Source organism: Podarcis raffonei, chromosome 5 (genome assembly GCF_027172205.1).
Source record: "Podarcis raffonei isolate rPodRaf1 chromosome 5, rPodRaf1.pri, whole genome shotgun sequence".
Lineage (NCBI taxonomy): Eukaryota > Metazoa > Chordata > Lepidosauria > Squamata > Lacertidae > Podarcis > Podarcis raffonei.
In genome coordinates, this window is record NC_070606.1 from 65027012 (window position 1) to 65040352 (window position 13341).

General features: G+C 42.0%; 1 protein-coding gene across 9 annotated transcripts in view; it reads right to left on the reverse strand.

Annotated features, from left to right (window-relative positions):
• EPHB1 (EPH receptor B1) overlaps positions 1-13341 on the reverse strand; it is a 331437-nt gene that overhangs the window by 6404 nt on the left and 311692 nt on the right. The window contains exons 17-18 of one of the 9 annotated variants that reach the window (XR_008330671.1): positions 7559-7621; positions 6816-7105 (exon numbers count right to left, since the gene is read on the reverse strand). The exons of 7 other annotated variants lie outside the window; for them this stretch is intronic. The gene's annotated coding sequence lies outside the window, so the exon portion shown is untranslated. Of the gene's footprint in view, positions 1-6815; positions 7106-7558; positions 7622-13341 lie in introns of those variants that run through there. One more of the 9 variants, XR_008330670.1, reaches the window with a different exon arrangement.

Below are 13341 nucleotides of genomic sequence, written 5' to 3' on the forward strand. Positions count from 1 at the left end.
GGCTTTTGCCATGACGGATGCAGAGTACAATTCAAAGTTCTGGGAAAGGCTGAGCATCCCCTTGGCAGGCAGTTGACTCATTCCTCCTAGCAGAATGTGTGCCAAGAGGAACATGTTCAAGAGGGCCAAGAATAAAAGCATCAGCACAGCAAATATAGAGATGAGGTTATTCTGGATGGCCTCATCCTTTTGTGACTCTTTCCTGTGAAAAGGCAGGCTGCACAATCCCTGCACGTTCAGACTACATGGAATGAACTGAGGAGGAGGGAACAGGATTGTAGCAGTAGGCCCTGCTTCCACACCCAATCCAAATATTATGCCTCATGCACCAAGCCTAAACAGACACTGGCTCTCTGTGCAATCTGAGGACCTGTGAAACTTCACATATTCTGGCTGTTTGTACACAGGCTCTGTGAACTCAAAGCCAATGCAAGAGAAGAGTTTGGCGCTGACTTCTGCAATCCCACTTACCCTGCTGCATGTTCAGTGCGCACTGACCGTAGTGCACATAGCCAAATTAAGACCTCCCTGAGGTTCAACTACAAAATTCATTACAATGGACCTTGCAAGATGACAAAAATCTCATGCACCAACCTCTGAAAAGAAAACAGAACTTTGACCAATAGGATTTTTAAATGCTTATTGCATTTGCCCTCACATTTTGAGCATGTGGCTCTTCTTCTTCTTTTTACTGTGGCATAATTGAGGCTGATAGAAAATGAATCCATGGCAGGGAATCTCAAGCCCTTTCCCAGTTCTCTCCTACAACCTCCCCTCTCACCAATGGGAATGCCCTGTGCAGATGGATATGTAGGTCAAGAACATTGCTGGGAGAAAATGGTGAGCAGAGGTCATTTCCCCCATTTTCTGCAGCAAATCACTTTCTTCTTGCAAATGAAAAGCATAGGCTGGATTTGGGAGACATGTTAAAATCTGCTCTCTTAACCCTTTGACATTTCGTGGAATTTAATCTAAACTTTACCTTACAATCTACACATTTGCATCTCACTACTATTTAAGAACTCCCAGGAATGTTTACCTTGGGTTTTATTTTCTCCTCTAAACAAGTCATAAAACTCTTAAGAAACATTCTGTATGAACTAAACTAGGCAGCCCTGCAGTTCCCCCCTTTTTATTTGTTGAATAAGATATGCTCTGATATGACTCAGAATTACTAAGGAAGGGAGCAACAAATGAAGAATCTTAAGACTGGATACAGTAACCAGATTTGTTCTCCACTTCTCTGCAATTTTCAGTAAGTCAACAGCCACTCTAAAATTGATGAGTTCCTAGTACTTTAGATTCCATAATATCTGCAGAGTCTGTGAGATTTAACAGTAATCAACCATAGATCATAGATATGATGAAAGGAATTTGCAAATAATTCTTGTTACTCTCTCTTTTTCCAAGTGTGTGTGTGTGTGTGTGTGTGTGTGTGTGTGTGTTCTAATTTGCTACAGATGCAATGCTTGCTTCCTAATTACTGGACTCACTTTCACCCTAACAGTGGCATTATATGCTTCCTTTGATAAAAACTGGGAAATGTAAGGAAAGTAACTAGCACTATCAGAAATGCAACCATTACACAAATAAGACATTTGTGTTTTGAAAGTACAGCATCTACATGGAGAGGGACAAGCCATGTAGCCCTTGTTAAATAGTATCTGTATACTACAGTGCAACGCCAGGCTTAGCGTACAAAACACACAAAGATTACTCAACAGTCTACAGTAATGACAGCAACTGTGGTCTAGTTATGTTTGGAAGAACATACTCCTCAGCACGGTATATTGAAAACAGGATAATAGAATCATAAATCATAGAGTTGGAAGGGACCACAAGGGTAATATAGACCAACCCTTTGCAATGCAGGAATCTCAACTGAAGCATTCATGACAGATGACCAGCCAACTTCTGCTTAAAAACCTGCAATGGAAGGGAGTCAACCACCTCCTGAGGGAGACTCTTCCACTGTCGAACATCTCTTACTGTAAAAAAGTATTTCCTGAGGTTTAGTCGGAATCCCCTTTATTGTAACTAGAAGCCATTAGTCCCGCAAGAGCAGAAGAGGACAAGCTTACTCCATCTTCCATGTGACAGCCCTTTATATATTTGAAGATGGCTATCATATCTCCTCTCAGTCTCCATTTTATCAAGCTAAACTTGGCCATGTCTGTTTATGTTTCTCCCTCAAATAGATCAATGGAAGATGCAGACATTCTTGTTATATTTTTCATAATATGTTCCTATCATCTGTCTCATCACTACCACAGCTCTTTCCCATTAACTGGAAGTTCAGCAGAAGCACCACATATTTTGGCCTGTGAGTCACCCCATGACAGGGACAGAGAATAGGCACAAATCTAGAAAATGGGATGGAGATGATAAACATGGCAGAGCAGAGCATCAGAAGTGGTATTGCGACATGGCAAAAACACTGAAGAAAGGCCTAGGTAGAACAAGCTACTCAATTCTTCTGCACATATAGGCCTGGTTCATGTAACATGGTAAGCCAAACTATTGTTTACTTGAACCACACAAGACATATGGGCTCCTGGAAATGAGCTTGCGGGTCCTTTGCTCTTTCCCTGGTCCTTACTGAATCATGATGAGCATAGCCAAAGTTTGGACTCCCATGCCATCTGAACCAGGATTCATAGTTAAGCTCTCTTGTTATGTACTGAGTTGAATAGGATCCAAAATGCAGCAGTCTGATTGGTCCTAGAACAATAGAATTCAGAATGCAGCAGTCTGATTGGTCCTAGAACAATAGGATTCAGAATGCAGCAGTCTAATTGGTCCACAGGAGCCACCCAATCCAGCTCCAGGTGGAAGTGAATCCGCAACCTGATTGGCCTACAGGAGAATCCCAGAATTAGCCAATCACTTGGGGCCCATTGTGTAAATAATGTATATAAAGCAGACATTCAGGGGGAACTCCCATTCCTCCTTACCACTATGAGCTGAATAAAGAGCATGAAATCCACTCTCGACTCCAAGTATATTTCATCTCTCCTCACTAACCATGAGTTGTAGTCGAAGTTTATTATTTGCTGTGGTTTGTTTTTAGCTACAGCACAAACTGTGAAGTTTAACCATGAGTCCTGTTTGGACCACATGCTAAGCCAAACCTTGACTTAGTTCGGTGCAGTATGGGAGCAAACAGGCCCAATGGCAAAAAAAGTGGACATAAGTGCCTCTCCAAGATCCCACATGTACACACTGTCCTGGGAAACAACAGTTTTGCTCATGCACACCATACTGTGGAATGTGAGCTAGAATAGTCAGGTGGCCTTGCTATAGGCTGTTAGCCAGGTGCAAAACTAAGAGCTTATGGGAGAAAAGGAAGATGTTTACTAGAGCACACTATCACACAAAGCCACTGGCCTCCACTTGTTCCACTGTATTTGGAGTATGCTCAAAAGGAAGTCATGGTAACCATCTGGTCTTTCCTTTAATGTTGAACATCAGGATATCTTGCTCCCTTCAGACTAAACCAGGGCATCTATTCAATGGAAGAATGGGGAAATCGTGGAGGGGGGAATGTGTGCAAATCCCAAATTCAGTTCTATATGCCCTTTCCTAAAAAGTTATTGCAAAAGTTCGCTGTTGTTGTTTTTTAAAAACTGAAAATACTATTATTTATTTAAAGATGGGCTAGTGGTGTCTTGTACCAATTACTCATCTTCCTGATAGTCTTTGGAAATCACAATTTGCATTTTAGATAAGAAACTCTCCAGGCATCCTCCTCCTGCAACACAGCTCTTGGCATGGGCTATATTTCATGCTGTCAGTCCCACTCATTGCTAATTAGCATGGAGAATTGCAGTGATGTTAACCATAATTTTCATCCCTTCTCCCCACCTTCAAAACAAGGGTTTGGTTACCTAATGAGACCCCTGAGGATAATCAGAAAGAAACAGGGACAAATTCAATCATGGTGCAGCCCTGGTAACTTCAGTGCTATTACTAGCAGAGGGAAATAGTTCTAAAGGGGAAAAATAGACACAATACACCAGTGGGAGAAATAAAAAGTAAGGGGGAAATTATTATTTTTTAAGTTATAGAAGGAGTAATTTGGCATAATATGCAAGAGCACAAGATGAAGACTGGACATTTGGTGTAGCTCTGTCATTAAATTTGGCCACTGGGTCTCTACTTGTCACACTGAAATTTCAACTTAAAATGGGGAAAAATGCTTATGTATTCAAAATGGATTTTCCCACTACTTTACAAATATCACACCTGACTTTAAAAAGGTATGAGATAAGAACTATTTGGGCAATAATGTTGATAAGGATAGGCTATATAATTTCCAAATGCACTTTTAACTTCCTCATATATGAAACTGGGATTTGGAGTCTGGTTACATGTCACAATCACCACCTGAGAAGTAGCCAGGGTGTGACTATTGAGTATCTGAGGCAGGCTTCCCCAGCCTTTTTGGCCAGAGAGCACATTTCAAAATTTGTGGGATTGCGGGCAGCACCAGTCACACAATAGCTGCTAAGGGGTGTGTGTGGCATAACACTAAAAGAGAGAGACAGCTACCCCTGACAACCTTAGGTTTACCATGGGAAGTCAGCGATGTCTTTGCTGGTCCTAAATCACACAGTATTGATTTTGCATACACACTGTCTAATAGCAGCAAGGAGCACTTTTCAGCACCAGAATGAATACACACACACACACACACACGGTGGCCATGCCTTACTTTTATTTCACAGAAATCATTTAGAAGGTTCCTGTACATCTTGCCCCATAACTTTCTTTCCAAAATAAAAAAAAAATATCCTTCCAGTAACACCTTAGAGACCAACTAAGTTTGTTACAGTCATACCTTGGTTATAGCCGCTTCAGGTTGTGGGGTTTTTTGGGTTACGTACCACCGAAACACAGAAATACTGGAATGGGTTACTTCCAGGATTCGGCGGACATGCATGCGCAGAAGCACCGAATCGCAACCCATTCGTGTGCATACGTGGGTTGCGAATGCTGCTGGTTGAGAATGTGCATCCCGAACGGATCAGGTTCACAATCCGAGCGTCCACTGTATTGGTATGAGCTTTCGTGTGCATGCACACTTCTTCAGATACATGCACACAAAAGCTCATACCAATAACAAACTTAGTTGGTCTCTAAGGTGCTACTGGAAGGAATTTTTTTATTTTGTTTCGACTACGGCAGACCAACACAACTACCTACCTGTTTCTTTCCAAAGTGTTAGAAAAAAGGAAAGTCAGAGTCTAGGCCCCATGCCCAAGGGCACCTTTGAAAGCCTTCATGGGCACATGGCACCCATTGGCGCTGGGTTGGCAACCACTGATCTAAGGGCACCCTCTGGACAATCAGCAGTCAAGGACACCTTGGAGTGACATCACTCTTGGTGTCATGCTCAGAGACCAGGAAACACTGCTGACTAACAGGCCTTTGTCTTTTCACTATCTCATTCTCTGCTAGCTGAATAGTGATAAGGAAAAAAATTATCACCAACAGTGCCTCACTTTCACGTAACTTGACGTCAAGCAAACACTTCCAGTTTACTCACGTTCTTGTGGTCTAGAAGGCACCTTTAGAATTCTCAGCTGCCATAACTTGTCTGCCTCTCATGTGATGAGTGTAAAATGCAGCCAATTGCACATTGGCAAATGATTGTTCCTTCAAAAACTGCCCTGCGGTCTTATGTACCATATTTTTCCGTCTATAAGACGCCTCCATGTACAGACGCCCCCTATTTTGGGGGACCCCAATTTAAGAAAATGGGGGGAGATGTATCCATGTATAAGATGCCCCTCAATTTTTGACATTATTTTTTAGGGAAAAAACCTAGTCTTATACACGGGAAAATACTGTACTTCCTTCAGACCTACATTCAATGGTTTGTTCTGTGTCCCATGTGTTAACCATCCCTATCTTCATCTTCACAATTCTCCCTTCACATTTCCCCCTCTCCCTCAGTAAATTAATACAAACATCCATATTGGTCTGCTGTTGGGTCACAGAGATGTGACTTAAGCCTTATAATAAAAGCTTTCTTATGAAAATGATTTATAGCTTTTTGTCATCTTCTTGTCAGATGACCCATTTTCAAGTCTGTTTCTTGAATGTATTCTGTTTGATTTCACTTATTATGTTGTTTGGTCCTAATTGAGATTTTGTACACCACATAGACATATTTTTATGAGAGTTTGTGGTATAAAAATGAAATAACAAGAGCACAATAAATTTGTGGGGGGGGGGTTCTCCTATTTTCTGCAAAAGCGCAAACATCCCCACCTATACAGGCAATTGCCAGAGCTTCAGCTTCTTCAGTTATTTTATTTATTTCATAAAATTTATACCCTGCTTGATTGTTTAAAAAAAACCAACAACCCACCTCAAAGTGGTTTACAAAATAAGCATTTGCAGGTTCTAAATATGCCCACTTGAAGCTAATCTTGAGCGTTTCTGAATAAGGGTTAGGTTTAACAGCTAAAAGTATATTGGATGGTATTCAACTATGGTCTACTCAGAGTAGGTCTACTAAAAATTGAAGAACCAAAGTTAGTCATTTTCATTGATTGTAGTGGCCTATCCTATGAGTAATCCATAGCTGAATACCACCCACTGGCAGGGTGTGAGGAGAGAAAGAGAAGGACCTAAAAGAGAGAAGTTGTGATAGGAAAAGCTTGAATATATATAATTGTGGTGATTCGTTATTCATGCACCATTGACTGGGAGAATCTCCTTTCCACCTTTCTTTTGATTCCCCACCTCCCAGCAAAGAGTTTTGTTGTTTACAAGCAATTAAATATGGAGTAGAGGAGTACAGGGACTAGTTTTCTTACTATTTTTATGACTTTTTTTTAACAACAAATTTTCTGCTTCAAGGTCTAGGGAGTCTTCTGTAAATTTTCATCCACTGTTCAAAATAATTTGGAAGGCTGCCAGGCTGTTACTGGAAAGTTTCCATCTTGGCAAGTTCTTATGAAAGAGAGCCCCCAAATCAGAGTATGACATGCAAATGAAGAACATCTATGTAGATCATCTTCTTTTGCTCACTCAGAGCTTTAGAGGGGAACCAGATGCAAAATGCCTAGTTGCACAGCACGAGTTGTGATTTAACCTATGATCAGAAAAGTAAAGCCTTTTACATTTTACAAATTGATTTGCCTGCTACCGAAACACAAAAATAGGCCCAGAGCAGGGAGCTGGTTCACATTAAGATTCATTCGCTACAGTTAGAAAGATGAATTTTTAAAAGGAAGCCCTAAGATTTGACAGCTTTCCAAGTGAACACATTATAGTTAAAACTTATTAGGAGCATTTGCAGATCAAAGGGAGAATCTACCTTGCTTTCTCAAATTGCAAATGTGTAGCTTGCAGTTGCAAATCAGCAGCAGTAATCATAGTAATTCACCCAAAACCATAATGCATAAATGATGCTCTGTGTTCCCTGTCCCTGCCAGCTGGAAAACTCCTACAGCATCAGAATCAGCTACACCCTCCAGTTTCTCTGCCAACACATTGTATTGCAAACATTATTCCTCCAAATAGTGGGAAGTCTGCCCGATTATACCTTGTGACGACAGGAAACGGTTGGGTTATGCATCTGTCTGTTGCAGACCAAGTTCTCATGATCCTGGAAGAAAACTATTTGCAATTATAAAAAATAAAAGCAATACTTCTGATGGGATTTTAAAAAAACTAATTCTCTAACTTTTTGCCCAACTCTGCTCAGAAAGAAACTACTAAAATATATAACCAACGTGTTGTTCACACACAGTGAGAAAATAGGTGCAACACTACCAAGGTTAGCAGGTTTAAAAGGGGAAGGAGGATATGGTACTCAAGACATCATTGTACAGATTTTTGGTACATATTTAATGGATGAAAAGGAATGAATAGGAAACAGCAATGATTCTGCATGTGCTTGTCTTTGATCTGCAACCAGCTCTAAGAGTGCTGGATCTCAAATATATATGCCTATATAGATCTACACCTGCAGCTCTTGGAGCTATTTGCCTCAAACTGTTCCTGGTAGAACTTACTTAGTGATAACATTGTAGTCAAATTGCCTCCGGTGAGGCCTTCTGCTCTGCTGAACCCTTAGTAAGTATAGCTAGGCTGCTCTCGTTTCACTTGATGGTCTAGTGAAGTAGGAACAGAAGAAACAGGAACTGGGAAGGCAAAAGGTCAAGGGTGGTGAGGGCTTTTTTTTAAAATAAAAATAAAGGAGTGGGAGAGATACAGTGGACTGGGAGAAACACACAGAAATATAAGAGTCTGAAAAAAGGTAGGAAATGAGGATATGACCAGAAGGGCAGATCTGTGAAAGGAATAAAATTCAAGAGACAGTCCACACAGAGGGGAAAGGTGGATGGGAGCTGGTAAAGTAAGATCTGAAGATCACATTGATTAAAAACCAACCTTTGGCTTCTGGTTTATATTTCAACAAAAATAGGAAACTGTTCATGCCAGCCTTCCTCAAATCCCACTACTTTATTTCAGCCCAGATGTTTGATGGAAACAATGGTATGAAGAAAAAAGTTCTGATAATTTACAGATTATGAAAATATCTGTACTAGGAGAGAAATTCCACACACAAAAAGAAATAGCCATTTCTCACCCCATTCATTCTCTACCCATGAATGAAAATTGTCCTTTCATAAGGGAAAAAAGAAGGGAAGGTGTGCATAATATAGAAATCAACACTCTCCACAATTACATTCATGGGTTACTCTACCCAATGGGTGAGATCGTTATATCTCCCATCCCCATGGGTCAAACTGATAGCTGAGGGGGCCTGCTCACCTGATAATCACCTGACATCACAATGACATCAGGTGACTTTTTTTTTTAGCTTGCATGGTTTGAAACTATGCCACAAGACCAATTGTGGAGAGTTTTAGAATGTAGAACTGATCAGCAGTACCTGGCAACCCCTTAAGGCTAATCCAGGTCTTTATATGCCCAACACCTGATGTCATTAGATGTGAGCCGGTGAGCTTGGCCAAAATGACCTCCCAGGCCAACAGGAGAGGTTACTGGACCAAATTAGGCCCATGAACCAGAGATTCCCAACCCATGATCAAAACTCTGGAGCTTCCTGATTCTACTTGCAAGAAGAAATGTTCTATGACAGGGACAGCCAATGTGTTCCCTCTACAACAATTCCCATCAGCTCCAGCCAACACAACATGGCCAATGGTTCAGGATAATGGGAACTGTAGTCCACAATATCTGGACCACCACTTTGGCTACCCCAGCTTGATGAGTACAGTAAGAAATGCCTATACTTATTCAGTGTGTTTCTGTTCAAAAGCAAGAAGTGAAAGCTTCTGTATGCATCAGGCATTGGATCCCTCCCTCCTGTCTACAGCAAGGGCATAAATAACACAAGTCTCCACAGCACAAAGTACCTGATGACTTGTAGGTCATGGATGTCGTGCACCAGGCTAGTTGCACAACATGCTGCAGGAAATAATCCCACGATGACACATCGGTAATCATAAACTAGCACACACTATCCAGGTCACTGGGGAGCCTAATCCTTTGTATACCTAAGAGTGACCCATCAGTGAAAGCTGTTACTCAAGAGAAGCGATACAAAGCAGAAAAAGAAAGGGGGGAACAATTAAATACAGTCCTAAGCTGCTGCTGTAGCCTGCAAAGAAGGATCCTGGAGAGCTTTAAAGCACAAAGGAGGAAAGAAAAGGTTTTCTCTTTTAAAAATTGGTACATTAAATCCAGGGAAAGCTGACAGGCTGAGAAATAATGGCCCGAGTTTACTCTTATTTAAAAACTGGCTGCCTGCTGCTTTCGCTGCGATCCCCACTCAGGCTTTCAGCACCATTTCAAATTAAATATACATAAGTGCTTTCAAAGAGCTGTTAATTTGAAGGTCATTAAAGAGCATAAAATATATTTCCTTTATTTATAAAGAGGCGCATAATAATGCTATGCATATGGACTCCTCTCTCCCTTCCTGCAGTATTTATTATCTCCGATATGAAAGCGATTGACTTCCCTTGGCTACCAGCTATGCACTCTGTCATCCCCATTTGAATTACTGTTATCACAAAGCAGCCTCCCCCCCTCCTTTGTAACCCTCCCATCACTTGGCCTTCTCTGGATCATAGAACACAAAGGGGGAGGGAATACAGGGAAGCAGAAAACGCACTAGAGCAGCCCAGGCATTTGCCAGGAGGGAGGGTGGGCACTCAGGATGAGGGAGAAACCCTGCAACTCAGGTGCATGCTTGTGGCTAAATGGCAAAGGTGCCAGGTGTTCCAGACTCAAGTGCTACTTAATGCATCCCAGGTCAGTGCCCCAGTGTGCCACAGCTCTGCTAGGTCTGTTGGCCCTACCCCGGAGCTATGGTTATGGCTCTGCAGCACTCAATGGAATTGCAAACAGCCATTTAGCAAACATTGCACCATCTGCCCATATCTGTAAGGGGCATTTTAGCACCTTTCCCTGCTCATTCTCCCTTGTTTGCAAACACCAGCCCTTGCAAACCTTTGTTCCTTGACCTCCCTTCCGCCCCCATCTTGGCAGGGCAACCCCCTCCTGGCTGCCTCCCTCCCAACCTTTCTGCCCTGCTCTCCCTTCTTCCTTTTGCCACAGCTGTCTGCTTTAGGAGATAAATTACCTGGTGCTCAACAGCTTGTCAGCATTCTCACAGCTTATCCACTACATGGGAGGAGGGCCGGGCCGGGCTGGGGTGGGTGGGGAGAGAGGAGTAGGACAGGAATTTGCCGTTGCCATAGAAATGTAGGGAGGAAGCTGACAATTGAAAACCATTTCATAGATTTAAAGACATGGCTGAGAACAAGGGAGAACAAGACACACTCAGTCACAGGAAATAAAGAGAAAGGTGAGATCGACAAATAGATAAATTGATAAACAGCGAGTGGAGAAAGCTGCAGACCGAGAAAAGAACAGCTTTGGGTGTGGAAACCAGGGAGTGGAAAGTAATGCTAGGGTTCCCCAAACAAGAAAGAAGAAAGAAGAATAGGAAGCTAGGGAATGTGACCATATCTTCCTAAGTCCAAGGACCTGAAATAGAGAGCAAATTTCCATAGTTTTCAGAAATGTAGATGGCAATGATTACTAATTAGGTGTTACCTCAGAAAATGATCAAAGGGTGGTATACAAAAATATGACCTGGGTGGTGGGTGAGGTGACCATAGGTAAGTGACAAATATAAATAATACTAGAGAGAAAAATTACTGTATCTGTGAATTAGACTAATGGCTGATTTGTAGACAGGGGAAGTCAATGTGGTGTACTTCATTTGTTGCTGTTATACTAGAAATTCCATCTTCCCTAATCTTTGGCCATGTTATCCTAGGATGATGGGAGTTGTTCAACAACATCTGGAGAACAACAGTCCTGATACCCCTGTTTTTACAGTGCAGGAAGGGAGCACTCAGAAATCAATTCCAATGGTCTTTCTCCAGAGGACACACAGAGCAGCAAACAAATGCAGGATGCCATGACTAAGAATGGACAGATCAGCCTAAGTCCATCCCATTTCATTTTCACTGGCACTCAATCATACATCCATTCTATACTGTTTGTATATGGATCTTTCAAAAGATTGAATGAAAAGTGCACATTCAAATTGTACGCCTTATTGTACAGTACAGTATATGCATTATTGAAGACATTTTTCTTTGTGTTTCCCCAATATATACTTTTCAATGCACTTTTTCTGGGTAAAATACAAGTGCATTTTAACTGTCTCCATTCTCAAAAGTGGACACTTCCATAGACAGACCTGATTCCATTTTCACATCCATGTCACCAAGGATATGAGCAATTATGATCCTTAAAGTGCTTTGCAAACATGTCACAGCTGGCCTCCAAATTCTGAACAGTGCCATATAAGCCAAATGGAAGATGTCCCTGAACCAACTGAAAAAGCTTCACTGGATGGCACTATGAGAAAGCGATAGGAATAGAAAAGAACTTTATTTGCTGACATCACAGCCACTGAGTAGGCTCAATAATGAGCTGTGAGTAGTGTTCAAAGAAATCATCTGCAAACCTTCTGCTGGCTGCTCTCTTGCCATTTCTCTACTTGCTTCCTAGCCCTCAGCTCTGCAGAATACTGTTCAATGGAATGGGGCATTTTGGAGTGACTGGGCAGTATTCAACTAACCAGTCCTGTCAGTTCAAGAGTTTCCACTTGCCGAATGCGATTCTCCAACCCCAGCCCACCCCCCCACCATGCACCCTCTGGAAATCTTCTCCAGAGGGTCAAGGGAACCCCTAGAACCCATTTAAGGGTGCACAGGGGCAGGAGATGGAGATATCCTTCCATTGCACAAGCAGAAATCCTTGCACTGATGGAGCATTCGCATCACCCACTTTGTCAGCCTCCCGGTCATCTCTGCATTCCACAGAGTGCCCATGGCATAGACAAGAGTGTACACAACCAGCTCATCATGAGCTGAGAGCCAAAATGGACAGGCATTTTCCTGTGGCCACCAGGTGCTACTAAAAATAACCACTCAGGTAACTAGCTGTTCAGTTCTGTCTGCGCAAGGCTAACAAACTTCACAAGTGATGCCAAGCAAGCTTTCAGAGGCATGGAAGAATATGACAACCTCTCATTAAATTAGGAGCAATATTGCCAGATAGGTAGAACGGCGTATTTATAGCTTGAGTCATCATTGTTGTGCTTTTCACACCTTTGGATTTATCCTAATAAAAGCAAAAGTCATAAGAAATGAGCACAAAAGCTCCTTCAACCCACCTTGCATGAATATCAATGGACTGGTTTAGAGGATTAATATTCAGAATACACCTTTTCTATGCATGTTGTATTTGGTTTGACAACATACTTGAATACAGATTTTTGCGCTGAATACTCCAGAAGGGATTCATGACTGGCTATCAGACAGGGCTAAGAACACTCCCTTGTGTTGTTAAACAAGGGGCTTTTTTCCACTGCCTGTCTAGGGAGGCCCTGCAAGATAAAACATCATTCTTTTGCATCTTGTTAGCATCTCCTTCTAACCCGGGCTGCAGGGAACTTTCCTAATAATCAGATGGCAGTGATATAAAGAAGCCTTCAGGTCTCCCTGTTTTGTGGTAATTTGCCAGAGACTGGCTGGTGCTCCATCACCCTTCCTTCTCTCTTTGCTACACATTTTCAGAGTGTCACAACACTGAAAAGTGTCAGAAAGGCCACCTAACCCATCTCTCTTTCAAATGTTAAAGCCATCCGCTCACTTAACTCACACTGGCCCTGACTAGAAGGTAAGGAGTGAGATGGACCAAATGGTCACACTCATTGTAAGGCATTTGAGTATGTTCAAATTAGCAAATCAAAGCGAGTGGAGGGAAATC